General features: G+C 43.2%; 1 protein-coding gene across 5 annotated transcripts in view; it reads right to left on the bottom strand.

Annotated features, from left to right (window-relative positions):
- CNTN6 (contactin 6) overlaps window positions 1–18,088 on the bottom strand; it is a 125,974-nt gene extending 107,886 nt beyond the window's left edge. For 3 of the 5 annotated variants that reach the window (XM_068202324.1, XM_068202327.1, XM_068202329.1), the window contains exon 1: window positions 17,561–18,086. The gene's annotated coding sequence lies outside the window, so the exon portion shown is untranslated. Of the gene's footprint in view, window positions 1–17,560 lie in introns of all 5 variants that reach the window. The other 2 variants (XM_068202326.1, XM_068202325.1) reach the window with 2 other exon arrangements.
- Window positions 18,089–18,431: the final 343 nt, after the last annotated feature.

Here is an 18,431-nt window from a genome sequence, read left to right as displayed (position 1 = left end):
AGGCGCTTTCTGCACTCAAACTATTTTCCAGATATCCATAACAGAGTGAGCAGCAAACACTTGCAACTACCAGAGCAGGAGCAGAAGCGACCACTTTTCCAGGCTCCAGCAAGATTTACGTATGCTGTTGGAGTTCTTACTGCTTATTTAGAATTATTGAACCATATTTTGAGGGAGAAAAGCACCCCGTGCTATTTAACAAAGGTTTCCGATACCGATCATTCTTGTTTTTCCTCTTTCACAAAAGGATTTGGATTTTCATTTGGTTTTCACTCCTGACTGCTATTGCTTACTTTTCCTAGGGAAACTGAAAATATTGTGGCTCATTTGCAATTCAAATTCAGCACATAAAGCCTTCAGGGAGGGTTTAAATCTTGTGTTTTCAAAACATTTTCCTAACTCTGAGCAAACAGCTCATTGGGTTTCAGGTGACATTGAGATCCTACATGGTGGGACATTACAGAGGCTTTTGGTGTCTTAAATTCTCCAAATTAAGACATTTGAGGAGAAATGGGCTGGACTTTGCTCTCTGATGAGGCCTCACTCACCTTCCCAAATGGATTCACCAGCATTGAAATGGTCCTGGCACAGGGAATTTCTGGATGAACATCCCTGGAAATGTCCAAGGCCAGGTTGGACATTGGGGCTTGGAGCAGCCTGGGATAGTGGAAATGATGCCTCAGGTTTGAGCTTTTCTATTTTTCAGGTTCTGTGCTGCTTTAGTGTGCAGTTCTGAGCTTCATATTATGGGATGGTGAGCTCTCTGCACAGAGCAGGGAGACAAAACAATTCCTGCTCCAGCTGGGGACCAAGGACAAATGATCCAAACCTCAGCCCAGGAGCACAAACAACGTGGGCTGGAGAGAGAAAAACAAGCAGGATGGGACTGCATGGGCTAAAGCTGGAATGGGACAATGAACTCCAATGTGCCAATGGAGCAGAGCTGATCACAGTGAGAGCCCCCGGGAGCGCTCGTGCATTTTGGGACCATTTGGGTTCATCTTGGGTGCAGCCCTGGCTGGGCTCTGGTGCTGCCCGAGGTGGATCCATGGAGGAGATCCTCTGAATAAATCCCTGCTTTATTCTGTAACTCTGCCCAGCCTCTGCTCTAGGGCAACACAGGGCATCAGAAGGTGTCCCTGCCCATGGCACGGATGGCACTGGAGGAGTTTTATGGTCCCTTCCAACCCAAACCATTCCATGATTCTAAGCATCCTTGTAAGGATTCACACATTCTTTAACAATCAAGTACAACACAGAGCAGGATTTAAATGTCTTTAAAATTATTTTGATTTTTTTCCTGTGTTTTTATCTTCACAGCAACAATAGGGAAGCTTAAAGCAGGATGCTGAAAAAGAGAAACTCCTCTGCCACCAGTGCACTGCAGAACGTGCCCACGTGCTTCAGGATCCCACTGGAACTGCTGGAAAGGTCTCAGGGAGTGCCACTCTTCATTCATCCATTCTTTCATGAATATCTGAACAGTCCAGTGCAGTAGCCAAACATTGTGTGGGCATTCCCAGCTGTAAATAACCCTGTCTCAACAGGCAAGACCCAATGAGAGAATTTGCTGTACTCAACCCAAACACAAAGACTGAAAGGTAGAAACCCCAGTGGGCTGTGCTGTTGACAAATCAGCATTAAAATGTCTTTCAACAGCAAAGCGCTTCAGTGATAATGAATATAACAGAGAATATCCCAGCGCCCGTGCTGAACCCAGGTGGAGTTATCTCATACAACCACATTTGGAGCTGTATTTTGACACTCTTTTTCAAAATTTATACACTATGCAATGCCAGTAATCAGTCTGAAAGGGCTGATTGCTCATTCTTTGGTTAAAAAAGTGCTGCTCTCATTTTAATCCCTAAATATGTGGGAATGCACCTCCAGCACCTGTGTGAAATCTGCCCTGGAAGTGTTGGTGGGATGAAAACATCAGTTCAGCCCTCAGAGATCTGTGGGAACTACAGTAGAGAATGGTTTCCATGTGAATTAGAATTTAAAAGTTTTCATGATAAAGATAATTTCCAACAATAAGAAGATTCTCTCCCAATCACTTAATACAGTCTGCAGCAATTACTGAACCAACATTAAGATGGAAAAAATCTGATAAAAAGGCTTCCAAGGCCTGGCTGAAACGTAAGTGTGGATCAATTTTCAACACAATACACTAAGAAATACAGTTTTTGAAGAGATCAGAAAGTGTTAAATTTACCAAATCTGACAATATCACTTTTGAACCAATTATCATATTTCTTTCAACATGTTCACAAACACTAAAGCTGCAGATCTTGATGGCACTCAAGCACTGGTAATGAAGAGCACACATTGTTCTTCCCAGGTGAAAAGTTTAATATCTACTTCATATCTATGAGTAAAAGCTTAAAAAAACCTCCTTCCAAATATTATCAGTGTAATAACGATAAAAAAATTGATTGTGTTTTGACTGAAGTCAGCAGCAAAATTCCCATTTCTTCAGTAAAAAGAGGATCAAAATGAGAATATCATCAAAAGACAGTGTGCAGGTTTCTTCAGAGATATGGAGGTTAATAAAGGAATTGTTGATAAACTTTTACAATGATATTTTGAAGACTTCATCTCTTTCAAGATCTCGTGCAGCAGTTGTTTCTCTCTGAGCCTGATATCCCAGCAATGCTTTCATTTGTGCCACCCTAAAGGCTCTTATTGGGTGTCTGCAGTTTAATCTTTTGCTTCTTCACATTCAATATCCCAGATCTTTTTATTAAAATACATATTGAAGGCATTGTGATATCTTTATGGGGCTCTCCTTTCAAATAAACAGCATCTTCAGTATTTATTATTTTTGCTGCTGCACTTCTTGCACACCTGGTCCTCCAGCTGGTGGCCCTCACAACACCTTAAAAAAATTAAAAAAGGGCAATTTCTTTGCCCACTGGACACAGAGAACTCACCATTCCACCCAACTTTCTTCCCAAAGGGAATGTGGAGTTGAGCAAAACATCCCTGGAGTTTTGATTGAAGTTAAGATTTGCCAAAAAAAAAAAAAAAAAAAATTGAAGCTGAAGCTAATTTTAGACAAGAACCTGGAAATCTTCCAGATTATTAACAACTGGCTTTCAGCCTGTCAGGAAGTATTAATAGTACCACGAAAGGAAATTATGAACTGTAGATTTCCCCTGAGAGCTGTCAGGCAATATTTGGAATTTTTAATAGCCATATACTGCAGTGCAGCAATAAATAAAGTGGCCAGGACTAGTTCTGGCCTGACTTGGGTGGCCACGGATTTAGACCATGATTAGGTGGAATTCTAACCAATATAAGGAGGAACAAACAGGGCTGCAACTCTAGGGTGACTTTAAGATTAGCTGAACCATACATGACCATTATTTTTGCCCAAGATGAAGGCTGTAATCATTTTATTTGCATTTGTGCATGCAGGGGTGTCGGGAGGGAAAGTTAATTTCAAGGCTTATTGTTTAACAAGTAAATGATTCAGTGTGAAATGAGGATCCTTCCCATTCCCTTCCTCCTTGGTGATGCTGTTGCTGTTTATTGCCATCACTTAGAATCTTTTGGATAATGAGGAAAAGGAAGAAAATAATCAGTTGGTTTCTGGATGAAATTGGACTTAATTCAGCATAATCTATGTATTTTAAGATAGGGGATACAGCCAAGTGGAATAATCAGTGCAGCAAACAGATTGCTTTAATGTCTAGACAGGTTTGAAGATGATCTGGAGATGGGAAGAGGAATACAAATTATTTCCCTCTTCTTCTGGAGCTCAAAAGCTGGATGCTGGTAGAATGCAGAAGGAGAGGAGGAAGAGGAGGAAGAGGAAGACGTACGTTAAACAACAGCCAAGAAGCAAAGCTGGAGTCTCTAAAGGATCCCCCATGGACAATCCAGAAGGGTTTGGGTGATCCAAGAGGGAGGAGCAGAGGGATCCCTGAGCACTGGCTGGGTGAAGGGGATGCCCTGAGGGTGCTGCTCCACCCCAGCCAAGCCAGGCAGGAGGAAGGACAAGGACTGGAAATTGGGAAAGTGTGGGAAATGGATTTGTAGAGCTTTGCAAATAAGACCAGCTACTTTGGAGAAGTACTTTGGAGAAATACTTTGGAGAAATCTGTAGTCTGCGCTGTAGTAGGACCCAAGAGGGGTAATATTGGGTTATTGGCTTTAAGGCATTTGCAGCATGGTGTGGCTAAAGCTGGGGGGCAAGAAACACTTAGAGTGTTTTGTAATTAGGAAATAGTTGGCTCCTGATTGTGATGGCGTGAATTATAACACCTGTATTGTCTCACCCTTCATGTGAGACTGAAAATGGAATAAAAGTTTTTAAAATGCCTCTCAGTTGCCCCATCTCTGGGTCAAAAAAAGACTTAATCCAACAGGAAACCTTCCCTACCCAGAGTGAACAGAAATTCCACTGTTCTCGATTAAAATTATTGAGTTATTAGGATTTAATTAATATAAATAGCCATGTCTTTCTTTAACAACTTTAACATTAACCACTGTTTTGATTTTGAGAAGATGGCTGTGTTTTAAGTCAGGGAATAACTTATAGACTTTTTTATTTTAATTTAAATTGGCAATTTGAGAAGAAAACTTGATTATGAGCTGTGTATTTGAGTGTATTGGAGAAGAACATGTCAATGTGAGCTAAATAGAAGTAGAACTTCAGAGATTAATTTTATTACAGAGAATGTCTTGGTGCATTTAAAACAAGGCTTATCTATTTTTCCCTTTTTCTACATTAAATACATTTTTATTTTTGCTACAAGTTCCGTATGAACATCTAAATTCCCTCAAAGTCACTTCAAAGTCACATGACACAGATCAATTGTATCAAGATGCTTGAAAATCATGATGTAATCCTAGGCCTAAAATAAAATGATTTGTGATTATTTTTTGCTTATTAATTAATTTCTTCTGTGGTTCATGCTCTTTCCTAGAACTCATGTATGAGCTGTTTTTACCAGTGGGTAAAAGAAAGAGCTAGAGAGAACCATGAATCCATTTTATGACTTTAATTACTATTAGAGGCCTGCTTTGCACATGGCAGATGATTTGTTAGAAATTGATTTTATTCCTGGATAATTGCCCTGCACTCCAAACAAGTCACACATGCAGGGATTGATGCATTTGCATCTGCTGGATATGCAGCAGACAATTGCTACAAACTCAGAACAGGTTAGAAAAGCAAAATGTTAGCTACAATAGTAATCAGGATTTAGGAAAGTTTTCCCTTCCTGGGTACACTAAAGAACTTGAACTATTTCTATTTGCTATTCTGGAGGTGTTCTGGGTTTTTAACAGGTAAATAGGGTTGGCTACTCCAGGGTGAGAGTAGGAGAACCTTGACCTTCACAGAAAAACGCAAATTTGCACCAGCTGGGAACCAGGACCAAATATATTTGGAAGAAGAACTCTTTAAATTTATCTGTTTTATGATAAGAATAATAATTTTACTTAGCATCTCCTAATACACAGAGAGGTATATTTAGGATGCACTTATTTATGTATGCAGTTATTTAAAATAAATCAATTCTAAAACTCAAAAACGTGAAGGGCCGTGAAAGGCCAGGACTGGATATAAATATTTAGCAAGAGATTTCTCCTGGCAGTGCATTTTTTTTTTCCAGAGGCAGAACTTCCTTTTCATTTCTGCTTTGTTTCCTCATCCATTAAACTGGACACTGAAATCTAACAGGATTTTCACCTGTTGCCTTTTAACATCAGCTCTCCAAGGAGCCTCTTTTATCCCCTTCTATTCAGAGCTTTCATTTCCACTCTCTTTATACACCAAAATGTGTTGTTGGAATCACAGAGAATAATTGAGAGGAGACAATGCCAAATAATCTGTTATAACAGAGAAAAGAAAAAGTGAATTAACCACTGCTGTCTCACCTCAGGCCGTTCTGAGGAGCACTTACTTGGCAAAGTCCTGATGCAAATGATTTTGCTGATTAAGTGCCCAAATTACAACGGGATGCTGGGGAATTATTCCCATTATTCCCTCATCACCAGGGTCCCGAGCACCCCGGAAAAGAGCAGGGAAAACTCACAATTAACCAGAGAAATCTCCAGAGGGAAAAATCCTGAGGGTTTGAATGATGATTTGTGCCAATTAAAGGGAGCTGCTGAAAATTCCATGTTTAGCTGTTTCTCCCTCCCTTTTCATCCCCTAAATCTGTATTTTCCATTCCACTTTTATATCATATTTTGGTGTACTTCCAAAGCAGTTCCTGCATCCTTAATCCATTTTGTGCCACTGTGGTGGCACAAAAAGTGAAATTTCTCTGGTTTCATTCCTGCATCAAACTGTTGCAAACTCTTACAGTTGTTGGTTCAGCAAAATTGAAGAATATAAAAATCTGTCTTTCCACAGCAAAGGAGATCTTTCCTCATCTTATCATTCCTTTATCCTTTATCAAAAGCAACTTTTGTCTTTCAGAGTCTCTACTAAGGCACATGATTTCACCAAACCTCTTACAAAGGTTGTCCTTTGTCTTAAGTCAAAACCACCACATTTAGAACAAGAAAAAAAAATGTTCTGTCCCAAGAAATCCATGAGTGCATTCATTATCAAGGAGTCACACTTTCATTTTCCACATCAATAAAACAAAAACACTTCAACATCCTAAATTTCCCCTTCCTTTTTAAAGGTACCTAAGATAAATTGCCTTCAAAACTGGACGCTGGCGATTTAACACTGTTAATATTCCAGAGAAAAATAAGGATTTGTTCAAGGAAAACATTGAATTTAAAGGGTCTTTGGAATTTAAGCTCCCTGCTTCAGCTCCCTGCTGTCTAATGCCAGCTTTGTGGAATGGCTGCTCCATAGCAGAAATTGCTAATTAACATATTTCCAGGTGCATTCTTTGCTGTAGGATCACTCGCATATCAACTGCAAGAGATGGATTTAGGTGTTTTGCTGAATTTGGGCTACATATTAAAAGGAAAAAATAAATCCTTTGAAATAGTTTGATTGGTAAACCTGAACAGTGAAAGCCCTGTGGTTACATCTTTCCTTCCTCTCTGGTGACTGTCTCCATGGGACAAGGATTTAAAATATTTAACAATGAAGTTTCCTTTTCCAGTCTTTCTTTAAACTCTCAGGAAGCTGTGCTGGTTATGCCCCATTTCAGGGAGGTTCAGACCAGTTTCACACCAACACTGACACCAGCTCAGAGCCACCTTTGAAGCCTTGGCCAACCCCAACCTGATGCTTCCCCAGGACTGTCAAATCCATCCCAACAACTGCAGAAAAAAAACAACATTGTAAAAGCCTAATTTTCATCCTCAGATCCCTGCAAAGCTGCTCCATCAACGAGTTTCTACACATTTCCTTGGAGCTGCAGTGGTAAAATCCCAAAATAGAGTTTAGTCTCTAATGGGCTTAAAAGTGCTTCTGGTTTTGAGGAAGAGACTTTGAGGAGGATCCTGAAGTGAAGTGTCTGCACTTTGTCAAGCTCATCACACCTTCCCTGGAGTTCTGCTCTTAATAATGCAGATTGTTTCCTGGGATACTGCAGCTCTTCCCCAACTTCTTGTCATGCCCATGTCTGATTGTGCTCATAAATTCCTCTAATAACTCCTGCTGGTGTCACTGTGTCACTCTGAGCCTTGGCTCGCTCTCCCTCCCAGCCCAGGCTCTGCTACAGGTTCAGCAAGAGTTTAGGAGATTGAATGGAGATGATAAGAGGGAGATGGCCCCGCTTTTCAGTCTTAAAAACATCCATTTACTGGTGCTGATCTAAAGAATGGACTATTTCTCTTTTTCCCTTGACACATAAAACAATGTTGTTGCCTCATAATGACACAAATCCATTTTTTTTCACCAGTTCTAGGCTAAGAGCAACACACAGATTGTTTCTATTCCTCTCTTGGTCTGCTCCTCTCACAAAAATCTGTCATCCTTCAAGGGAAATAGCAAATTTAGGGGCTGAAGGGATCCACCACCATTAGCTTTTCTTTCTTTAATAGGCAAACCAGTCCTCATCAGAGTGCAAGTTCATCACCAAGTACTTCAAGTCCTTTACCCAGGCAAATCCCACAGCCACAACTGCATGGTGTGGAGGGGAAATCACTCAGGAATTAATGGAGCTAATAAGCAGCATGCAAGGGCTGATCCAGTCCTGGGAAAGGGAAACACATCCCACTGAATTCAGCAAGATTTAAATCAGCTTCCCAAAGACCTGGAGCTTCACTTAACTTATGAGACAGCCTCAAATTGGCTTTTACTCTGTGTGTATCTCCAGGTCAGTGCACTCATACTTCAAGCAGGATGTACTGAGAAAAAGCTCCTTTTATGTTTGTGTGTTTGGCTCCAAAAAATAAAACATAAAAAAGAAAGGTCGCATTTGCTCCCGAGTTTTGCTCCTTTGCTATGAAATTACACCGGGAAAAATGATGTTGTGTACAGGCCAAAGGATATTGCAGAGAGAAAAGTTGTATTAGAGAAAGAACATCTTAGTCATAAGCACCAGGCATTGCAGTGAATTTCCTCACTAGGGTGGGAATCATTCTTCCTGAGAGCTTTTCCAGCCCTCCTGATCCAAATCACCAAAGCTATGCTGATCTCTATTTGAGCAGCCCCCAGGCTGCTGCTCAGACTTCCCTTCCCTCCCTTCCATTACTCACAACCAGCAGGAAATTCCTGCCAGGAAATAAACAGAGTGTGCAACTACACCTGAACATCTCTTCTACACTCATTCCCTGTCCCAAGCTTTATACCCTCATCATTCTCTTGGATTATTTTTTATTATATTATCTGATATTATCAACTGTGACATCCATGTGGCCAACCTGGGCAGCTACAGGCTTGATGGAAATGAAAGTTGTCCCTTCAAGAAGATTCCAGGCAGTTTGTTTCTGTTTCCTTTGGTCTCATTAGGCTGCCACCACAAGATTAATGGTTTGGGTTAAGAGTAATTTAGTTTATGGCACAATAGGTATGAAAGGTTATTCCTTCTTATGCCCTCCTCACATAAAACCTCCCTTAAAAAAAGCAAAGTCTTTATGTCTCAATAAACAGAAGCCACAGAGAAATTGTGTAACAAATTACATATTGGATAACCATCTATAAAATTTTATTGGCTTATGAGGTTTGCATTGATTTGAATTTTACCCAAAGCATTACTGCTCCTCCAAAACACTGAAATGAAAGCAAAACAGAAACATCCATTACAGGTTTTTAAACAGTGAAGCATCTCTGAAGAATGTAAATTCCAGGGAACAGCCCAGAGATCCCCTTGTCCCTTCCCTGTGTGTGGCTCAGAAGAGATCATCAGCTCTTCCTCCTACTCTCCCAGCTCGTTCCAAGCCCAGCCAGGTCTTGAAGTGCAGAGTTAGGCCAGGCTTAAGAGGAAAGCAGGAGCTTAACCCAAAGCTCTGGGGGCTGACTGGTGCAGTGAGACTTTCCTGGAGGCATCTCTTGCACCTTTTGCTGTCTGTCCACGGCCAGCAAAAGGTACAGCAGTTGGGGACTAACCCAAATTTGCACCATGACAGGAGAAACAACCCCCTCTAATGGCCCAAAACTTGAGTGTGGCAGCACTAAAGTGACCTGAGAACCTCCCTGACACCCTCCTGCATTTATGCAGAGCGAGGTTAATTTTCAGTCTCTCACGCCAGATCAACAACCACGGCCTAAATAGATTTTAACTTTATTTCTGATTATTTTTACACATATTTTGGTGCTCCTTTTTACTTTGCATTTAATAGCTGTATAGCCCATTACAAATGCTTTGTTACCTGTCACACCCTTCATCCCAGCTCATTTATTCTGACCCATCCCCAGCCTGGGCTGTAATTCATCAGAACCAGACACTGATTATTGGAGTGGGTACTTGCACGGGCTGTGGCCTGGTGTCTTAGGTTGGAAATGCAAGATTTAGCTGGGGGTGTGCATTCTATTGCCATCTGTTAGAGGTGGGGCAGTTCTCTTCTGTTCATTGGGCAGTTTTCTTTCTCTCTTCCACAACCCATTCTCCCTCCAGGAGATATCTTCTGTTCATGGGCCATTACTTATTAATTATCTTCTGTTCATGGGCCAGTGAGTGCCCCTGCATGGCTGAGAAAATTCCATCATCCCACTGGGAAGTGCTCTGCCCAGGGAGCAGGGGTGGCACTGGATCTTCCCTAAGGTCCCTCCCACTCTGTGTTCTCGGGTTTTATGACCTCACAAAAACTTTCTCACCTGCTTTCTGTTCCCTCAAAGTGTTGCTTTTGCTTCTGTGGATTCAAATGAGAGGTTTTATGATGTACCCATACACCAGTGAACCCAACAGGGCCCCCTGGTTTGTCAGGGCTGGGGTTTTATTTCTGGGTATTGCTGCTGCTTCCCTGGCTGCTCAACCCGCCCCCTCAGCATCCTCCAACAAAGCAGTTTCCTGCTAATTCCTTTCAGGGCTTAGCTGGATTTGGAATCAATCTTCCTGAGAAAGTCAGCCAGACAAAGAGGTAAAATCGTGACAGGCTTAGTCATTTTTATTTTGCCTGAATCAGAGAGAAAGGTGCTTTTTTTCTCAGTTCTTGCACTTCAAACACAACTCTTATTCTGCTAATTTTTGACAGAAGTTTGATTTTGGGGCTGTCTCACCTATGTCTTCCAAATCAATCCCCTGAATCCCTTACCCAAAGTTTAATATCATCCATTATTCAACACCTTCAGTAAGAGTAACTTGAAAATGAGTAATCTCTGAGTAAAGCTGTGCAATTAATGCTGAAATACCTCAAGTACAGAGTAATTCCAAATAGCACTCCCCACAGCTTTCCTCACAGCATCTCAAAATACCTCTGAAGTCTCTTATTATCAGGATTTCTCTAAGATTCAGTGGTAGATCCTGGCTCACCTTAGTGGGCATTTTGCATTAAAGTGAAAAAATATTTTTCCTGTAACTTTAATTCCGCACCAGCTCTTCTTCCACTGAGCTTTGCCCACCTTGCTCCATCATTTTTATCACTCTTTAATTTGCCATATCAATTATTCCATGGGTGCTGCTCCCTGTGGTGCCCAGCACCAACCACAGCCTCACCTCACTCTCACTATGGAAGGGCTTTTCACACCCTTGAGTTTCCCTTCTCCTTGAGGTATTTTTTGGGCTTCCTTTGGACATATCTTCCATTTGGCAGCCTTCTCATTCTTTGTAGCTTCAACAGTCTGTGTTTTATTTGGAAACATTGCATTTACTACAATCTAAAGTGGTCATTATTGTTCAGCTGGGTTCTCCTTTCCCTCCCCTCTCTTTCCAGCTGCTTTCCCAACTTATCCAGCGTGTCCAGGCTCACTTATCCCTGCTTGCACTAGATACAGCACAGTTAGGCTTCTTCCCCCAAGCTCAGTGTCCTCAGAGGAGTATTTAGGTTAAGAACAGTTTATTCCTGGCTGGAACTGCAGCAAATGTGAGCAGGTTCATAAGCCAGGATTCTCCTTTGCTTCGGGCAGTTGAGAAAAAGCTGAGGTGATGTCTCAGATGGAATCAGACATGGAGAGGAGCAGCAGAGGGGGGTGGAGCAGCCCTGGCACCATGTTTGGGGCATGTTTGGGGCATGGCAGCAGCTCAGGGGGTGGATAATCCTATTAACAGGCAGGAAAAAAATAGGGAGAAGTGGCCAAATGGTGCATTAAACGTCTAGCTCTGTGCTCAGCACACAGGGAACAGGAAGGGCTCTGTGAGACCTGAGCAGGACTCAGCTTCAGGGAGCCCCACCTGAGCAAGGGGCATTTCACAGAACCCCAGGATCTCTGGGCTTGGAAAAGCCCTCTGAGATCATCCAGGTCAGCTTGTGCCCCATCCCCCCCTTGTCCCCAGCCCAGAGCACTGAGTGCCACCTCCAGCCCTTCCTTGGACACCTCCACGGATGGGGGTTCCACCTTCTCACCCTTCCTCACCACACCTCACACCTCCAGCCTGGCACAGGTGATTTTCCTGGGAATTTTTGCAAAGACTTTAGCCTGGCTTTATCCTGCTCAAAATCTGCTTGGTACTTAAACAGCAACAACAAATATTTAGAGTACATTGAGCTCTACAAGAATTCTCTCCTATAAAAAAAAGGAGTCTGTTTTGTTTTTTTGGGTTTTTTTGTGGTTTTTTTTTTTTTGTTGTTGTTTTTTTTTTTTTTTTTTTTTTTTTATGTAAAGTTTCTCAGAGAATCACAGGACTCTTTGGATTGGAAAAGACCATAAAGATAATCTCGTCCCAACCCCCTGCCATGGGCAGGGACACCTTTAGCCCAGGCTTTTGCAAAGGAATTAATGAAAAACTGTTCCTATTTCAATGATGTAGGAAACAAAGATTTTTCTTGTAAGTAGAAGATCCCTCTGACAAGTCTGTCTTCTCACAGACAGATGGGAATGCAGCTGCCCAGGCATTAGAGTTTTATACCAAATATTGGCATTTGTTTGGATTTTGGGGTAGGAAAATTGAGCCAGGACTGAAAATACAAACCTAATTCATAGATTTGGTGGAATAAAGGAGACAGAGTGTGCTCAGGGAAGAAATTAGACCTGCACCTCCAGTGGTGGTGGAGCAACACAGGAAAGGAGAGGGTTAAATATAATATTTATGGCTTTTAGCTTTGTGTGATAGCTCCAGAAAGGGCTGGGTGACCTCTGTGGAGAGGCTGCAGCAATGTGTCAGCACTAATGATATCAGTGCTGAGGGAAAGGTGGCAGTTTAAGTGACTTTAACAGGGGTAAAACCTCTAACCCGCTGTGCAGCTCAAGTGCTCCCTCTAAACCAGCAGCAAGACAATTTCTGGGAGAGAAATTCCCTCTCTGGGGCCTGCAGAGCTTCCCTGCTATTATCAGCCGGAGGAAAACAAACCCATCTGGGGCTAAGTGGGGAAATTAGGGAAATTAGCAGAATGGATCAGTGTGAGGAGAGTCTGGATGCTGCAGTACCAGGGACAAGTGACAGTGCCATGGGTAAAACAGTTCTCAGCTGTCACCAGCCAGGGTTATCCCCCTCTAAAGCATCAGGAGCAGCTGGAATAGTGGCCTCTAGCCGATAGATCAGAGGAGGGAAACTGAGGCACGAGGGAGACTCAGCAGCTCTGCTTGAGGTCACGGTGTGGGTGCCCAGTGTGGCTCTGTGGAGAATTTTGGTTTTGTTTTGCTTTCCTTGGCTCAAGGACAAACTCCTTGGAAGCTGCAACACCCCGAGAAAGGCAGGGATTCACGGATCCACAGCGCACCAGCCCAAATTCTGTCCTGACTGAGGGTTTTCAGCTGAGGGGTGGGACACTGGGTAGTCCATGTGACACAGCTCTCTCATTTAGCTGATAAAAATCTCCACCTTATCTGGCTTCCTTTACAAATGGAGGGAGTACAATTTCCAGGGAGGTTTGCTCTGGTCCCGCTGCTTTTGTAATTTCATGGTAGGATTATCAGAAACTGCTCCAAGAGATGAAGTTGCAGAAACTTCTGTGCTTTTAATCCCCATTTCTCTCACCAAAGGCACCACTCGTGTTCTGCACACACCAAACTCACTGAGGGAACGTCTGGCAGAAATGGATTTAAATTGCTGAAGTGCACCAGGGTTTCAGGAACAGTGCCAAGCATTTTGGGATCCAGGCAGGCCCATTCCTGATGTCCTGACCCTACAATGGACCAGGCAGTGGAAAAGGTGTGTTTGAAGCAGAAATAATCACTAAATGTCTGAAAATTCATTCATTTCAGTGAGGAATTTGGTGCAGAGCTTCATCCCAGCCAGGTTATATCTTCCCAGTGTGAATCACAGTAATGGGAATTAAAATCAGGTGCTGCTCAAAGGTACACACTTGATATTTACACTCATTTTTAAAACAGAAGATCCTCTTTTTCCAGCCAGTCTTCCCTCATTTAACAAGAGATAATTTTAATAAGAGAATTTTAATAAAAGATTCCTTGCAGGCATCACCACAAAGAGGGATTTGGGATCCTCATGCTCTGGTTGCAGCCATGGGAGAGCTGAATTCATTGCTAAATATAAAGCATTTATATTTTTTCTGAAGAATCTCATTTTAAAAAATGGATCTTATTGGTGATCACATCAGGATGTCCTGAAGAGAAGGAAGGATTTATTGTAGGAAAAGTAGGCAGAGTGTTTTTATTTGTTTGAGCTGCCTCTGGTGGGAGCTGGGATCCGAACCCTGGGGAGGCTGTCTGTGTACCTGGGTCACTTGTGTTTGGATATAGCCAACAAAACCAGTTACTGGGAAACCAATTCCACTCCTTTCCATATTATTGTGTTGTGTAAAGAGCAAGGACAGAACACAGCTTCTTTCATCTTTCTGATGTTTTCCATCTCTTTTAACAAGAGCATTACAGCAGATGCTGTCGGGAATTTTAATAAAACAAACTGTCTTTCTGCCTTTCTGACTCACTTGGTCCATTCATTCTGGTCTTCATGGGCTAAAAATACATCCGAGGGTCTGAGAGAAATTCTTCTTCTTCTCCCCAGCTCCTTCCTCCCCATCCCTCTCTCTCAGTGCTCCCCTCAGCACTTCATGCTCTGGAGTTTGAACTCTTGCAGGAAACCCAGAACAAAAGACCCCCAAAATGAATAAAGAGACGAGATCAAATAATGAAATTTCTTGGGTTGGAAGGGACCTTAAAGCTCATCCCATCCCCATGGGCAGGGACACCTTCCACTGTCCCAGGCTGCTCCAAGCCCATATGTCCAACCTGGCCTTGGACACATGGTTCTGCTCTGGGAATTCCATCCCAACCCCTCCCCACCTTCCCAGGAAACAATTCCATCCCAATCTCCCATCCATCCCCACCCTCTGGCAGTGGGAAGCCATTTCCTGTGTCCTGTGCCTCAGTCCCCAGTCCCTCTCCAGCTCTCCTGGGGCCCCTTCAGGCACTGGAAGGCTGCATTAAGACAGATCAATCATTTTTCCCCAAAAAACTGGGAAGAAGCTCTTGTGCTCTAGAGAATAAAAGCAGCAGGGAGTGCTGACCAGCTGCTCCTCATCCACCAGGAAAAGCCACAGCTGGAGATTCTGCACCAGGAGGTTCTTGGAGGAGAGGAGACAGAGCTGAGAGCAGAAAGGGATGGAAAAATTCCAGCTTCTCCTCACTGCTTCTCCTCCAGCCTCTGAAACCGAGGAGTTTAAGTCCCCATGAGGGATTTTTGTGCAGAAATATCTTGCTGGCTCTTTGCTCTGTGCTGACCTGGTGTGTTTAGCACTTTTCTAGCTCCAAGTAGGTTTCCATACCTCTGATGCTCTGTCTCACACTGGTGTGTGGTTTTTTATCTCCAAAAGATGGGGGATTGTTAAGCACAGTGCCCAGATCTATTTTGATTTGGGTTGTTCTTCTTTACTGTGACTGGGGCACTTGAAGATGCTTTGTTCCCTTTTTAAGTTATTTTTTCCTAGCATATTCTGCACTTGCTGAAAGCCTTTGTGTCAATAAGGGACTTGTGGAGCCTGATTGTTTTTGGATGAAAATAAGGTCACCTAATCACCTAAATTCTGATGTGTCTGGGGTTTTTTTGTGTGTCCCAGGGATGGTTTTTGCCACGCAGGGAGTTGTAACTGTAAAACTGGGCCTGAATTTCTTTGTGTCTCCACTTATCCTGGAGACAGACGAAGCTACAAACTTGCCCAAGCACAGAGTTATGGCCAGCTCTGGGTGCAGCCCTTGGGAAGAAGGAATAAATGACTTTTTGGGCCAGACTTGCTGGTTTTCCTCCTCTGCAAGGGCCTCCCCTGCTCCAGAGACTGCGTGAGAGGCTGGGGACAAGCAGGGCACCATTAAGATGGTTTTTGTCTCTCTTTGTCCCTGAGGAAGGTGAGCAGAGGCAATCTGTGGCAATCTTCTGCAATAAACTCAGTTTTTCACAGAAGGAATACTGTAGTAACATGCAGCTAACACAGTTTTGGGGAGGGAAACAAAAATTTGATGCTGTTTCGTAGAGCTGTCTCTTCCCAAATACTCACAAAATATCTTCTAGTGAAAATTCTCAGTTCAAACACAAATAGTGCTTTGAACCACCCAACTTTGTGTTTTAAGTCCCCTTGGGCACACTGGTACCTTGTTCTGTGAGGGAAATACTTGCTCCAATGGCAAGAAATTAATTTTAGGGTAGCTTATTATGCACCACAAACCTTTTTAATAGTGGTCATAAAGCTGGAAGCAAAGGAAAGGAGACATGGCTCCTGCTTGATTTAAAGCACTTAGGTTGTTATGGATTATTTATAATTTTATCCTCAGCATGGAAGGTAAAACTTGTAATCCATGGCCAGCAGTACCTCCCCAGCATCTGAAACCCACAGCCGCAAACATTGGGGGGTTTTATTTTTTCTGTTTTTACACGATAAAATGTGATCTATGGTTGTTGCTACCTTCATAGAGGTACTGATTTGGGACTTTTTAGTGTCATAAAACCTACAAAGCAGAGACTTGTGGAATGTGAAACACTGACACAGTGCCTCTGGAGCACCACAGGCAAAGCTGGCTGATGGAGATGGGTTATTTGTGGGGATGTGGTGCCTGGAATTACAAACACTGCAGGGTTTAGAGGCACACACAGAAAAATTCTCTGAACTTTCAGGACTTTGTGTGGAAGTCACAAGTCTCGTGTCTTTGGGGAAGAAAAATAAAAGGGGAGGTGGAAATGCTACTTCAGAGGAGTAAATATTTGGATTTTAACTCACAATATTTATCTGCAGAGGATTGCAGTGCTGGTAAAAGGACAAGTAACTGTTATCTACAGAGTGTTTGCATCTTGCTTGATCATTCAGCTCCATAAGTGCTGCAGGAAATTGTCAGCTTGGAGCATCCTGCTCCTGCAGAAGCTGCTGGAGGAGCCCCTTTCCACATGCAACAACTGTCTGAATCCAAGGATTCACCCCAAAAGCACCATGAGAATATCTGGTTTAACAGAAAGTTCTAGTCAGGCACTTGCTTCTGAAAGCACAGACTTCCCAAACTTTTGATAAAGTATCATATCCTTTAAAGCTGTGTCATGCAGTGTAAATAGATAACAATATCCAAACTAACAATCCTGCAGGTCTTTGGGTGCAGACCCAAAGTTCAGCAAAGGCTGTGAACTTGCTTTATATTTTTCTCTGATGACTCAAATGAGCAACAGGGAAAAACTTTCTTTTTAGGACTTACCTACATTTTCCTGCAGATTTATGTTTATTGCTTTTCTGCCTTCAGCTGGCAGAAATGAGGTTAGGCTCTCATTACCCACTTCAGCTTTTAATATGCTGCAGAAAGTCATCTGGAAGTGCCAGAATTAGCACTGTCATGCTCTGTGCTGCCCGTTTCGCTGCAGCACGGAGCTGTGATAGCCTCAATAATGCACCTGTGGTGCCTGTGGCCAGCACAGTCTGGGCTCTGCTTGCCTCAGCCCTCACACGCATACAAATTCATCCTACGCCTCCTTTTCTGCCCAGAACACACACGTTTGGAGCATCAGCCATTTACAGCCACGCAGGAGAAATAAAGCAGCGACTTTTCCCCCTTCTCTCCCCCTTATGCAAATGAAAACGAGCAAGGAAGGATAAAATCCCAGCCCGGCAAACGCAGCTCCCCAGCACCATCCACACCGCAGCAGCCAGACCATTCCGTACTCACAGCTCCGAGCAGGGAGATGTCTCAGGATCTCTACAATTTTCTGCAGGACTGTTTGGAGCTCTCAGGCAGGCAGGCTGTTCAGCGAGGCAGAACGGAGCCGTGTGGAAGGTCTGTGCAGCTGGGAGATAATGGAACTGTTTTCCCAGCTGGGACCACGAGCCTTTTATCCACTGAGCATTGCGTGTCTCTTCCCCGGTATTAAGCGTGAAATGCGCTGCCTTCCCCACGCTGCTCCAGCCAGAACCCGCACAATTAGTGCCTCAATCAGATAAACAGCTCCTACAGTTTGTGCATATCCCTGTCTGGAAATTCGGGATGTGTAAAAATCAGCCCTGCCTGGCTCATCCTTCAAGAAAGCTGAGCGAGCGAAAGCGCAGCTGTCAGAGCGGAGCATGAAAGATTAAATGTGCTCTTGCTGCTCCTCTCGTACAAATATGAGCTCCTGTCAGGTAATCACAAACCTCTCTCCTCAAAAACTGGGTCACTGCATGGGCTTGGGTTTGGAGCAGGAGTGGGAATAGTTTTGTTTGGTCCTGGTCCCCACAGCCGCGTCCTGAGCTCTGGGACGTTCAGCCTGTGGGGTGGGAGCTGTCACTTGAATCACATCCCAGCCCTGAGTGACCTCTTCACTCAACTGCCCCTTCGTATGTTACATATTAAACAAATTTAAATTAAAAAGGGGAGGGGAGACTTGCTCATCTAAAGTAGCACAGACATAAATTGTGATTGAACTTCAAATCTTCTTGGATTTCCATTTTCCCTCTTGGGACTGCTTCAGCAGAGAAAGGGCAGAGTCAGGCAGGGGAGTCCCCTTCTCTTAGGGAGAAAAGTAACGTGAATTTATCACTGAGTTCCAGATTGGTTTGGGTTG

This window comes from Anomalospiza imberbis, chromosome 11, assembly GCF_031753505.1.
Source record: "Anomalospiza imberbis isolate Cuckoo-Finch-1a 21T00152 chromosome 11, ASM3175350v1, whole genome shotgun sequence".
NCBI classification, from domain to species: domain Eukaryota; kingdom Metazoa; phylum Chordata; class Aves; order Passeriformes; family Viduidae; genus Anomalospiza; species Anomalospiza imberbis.
This window is presented reverse-complemented; position numbering and strand designations above follow the sequence as displayed.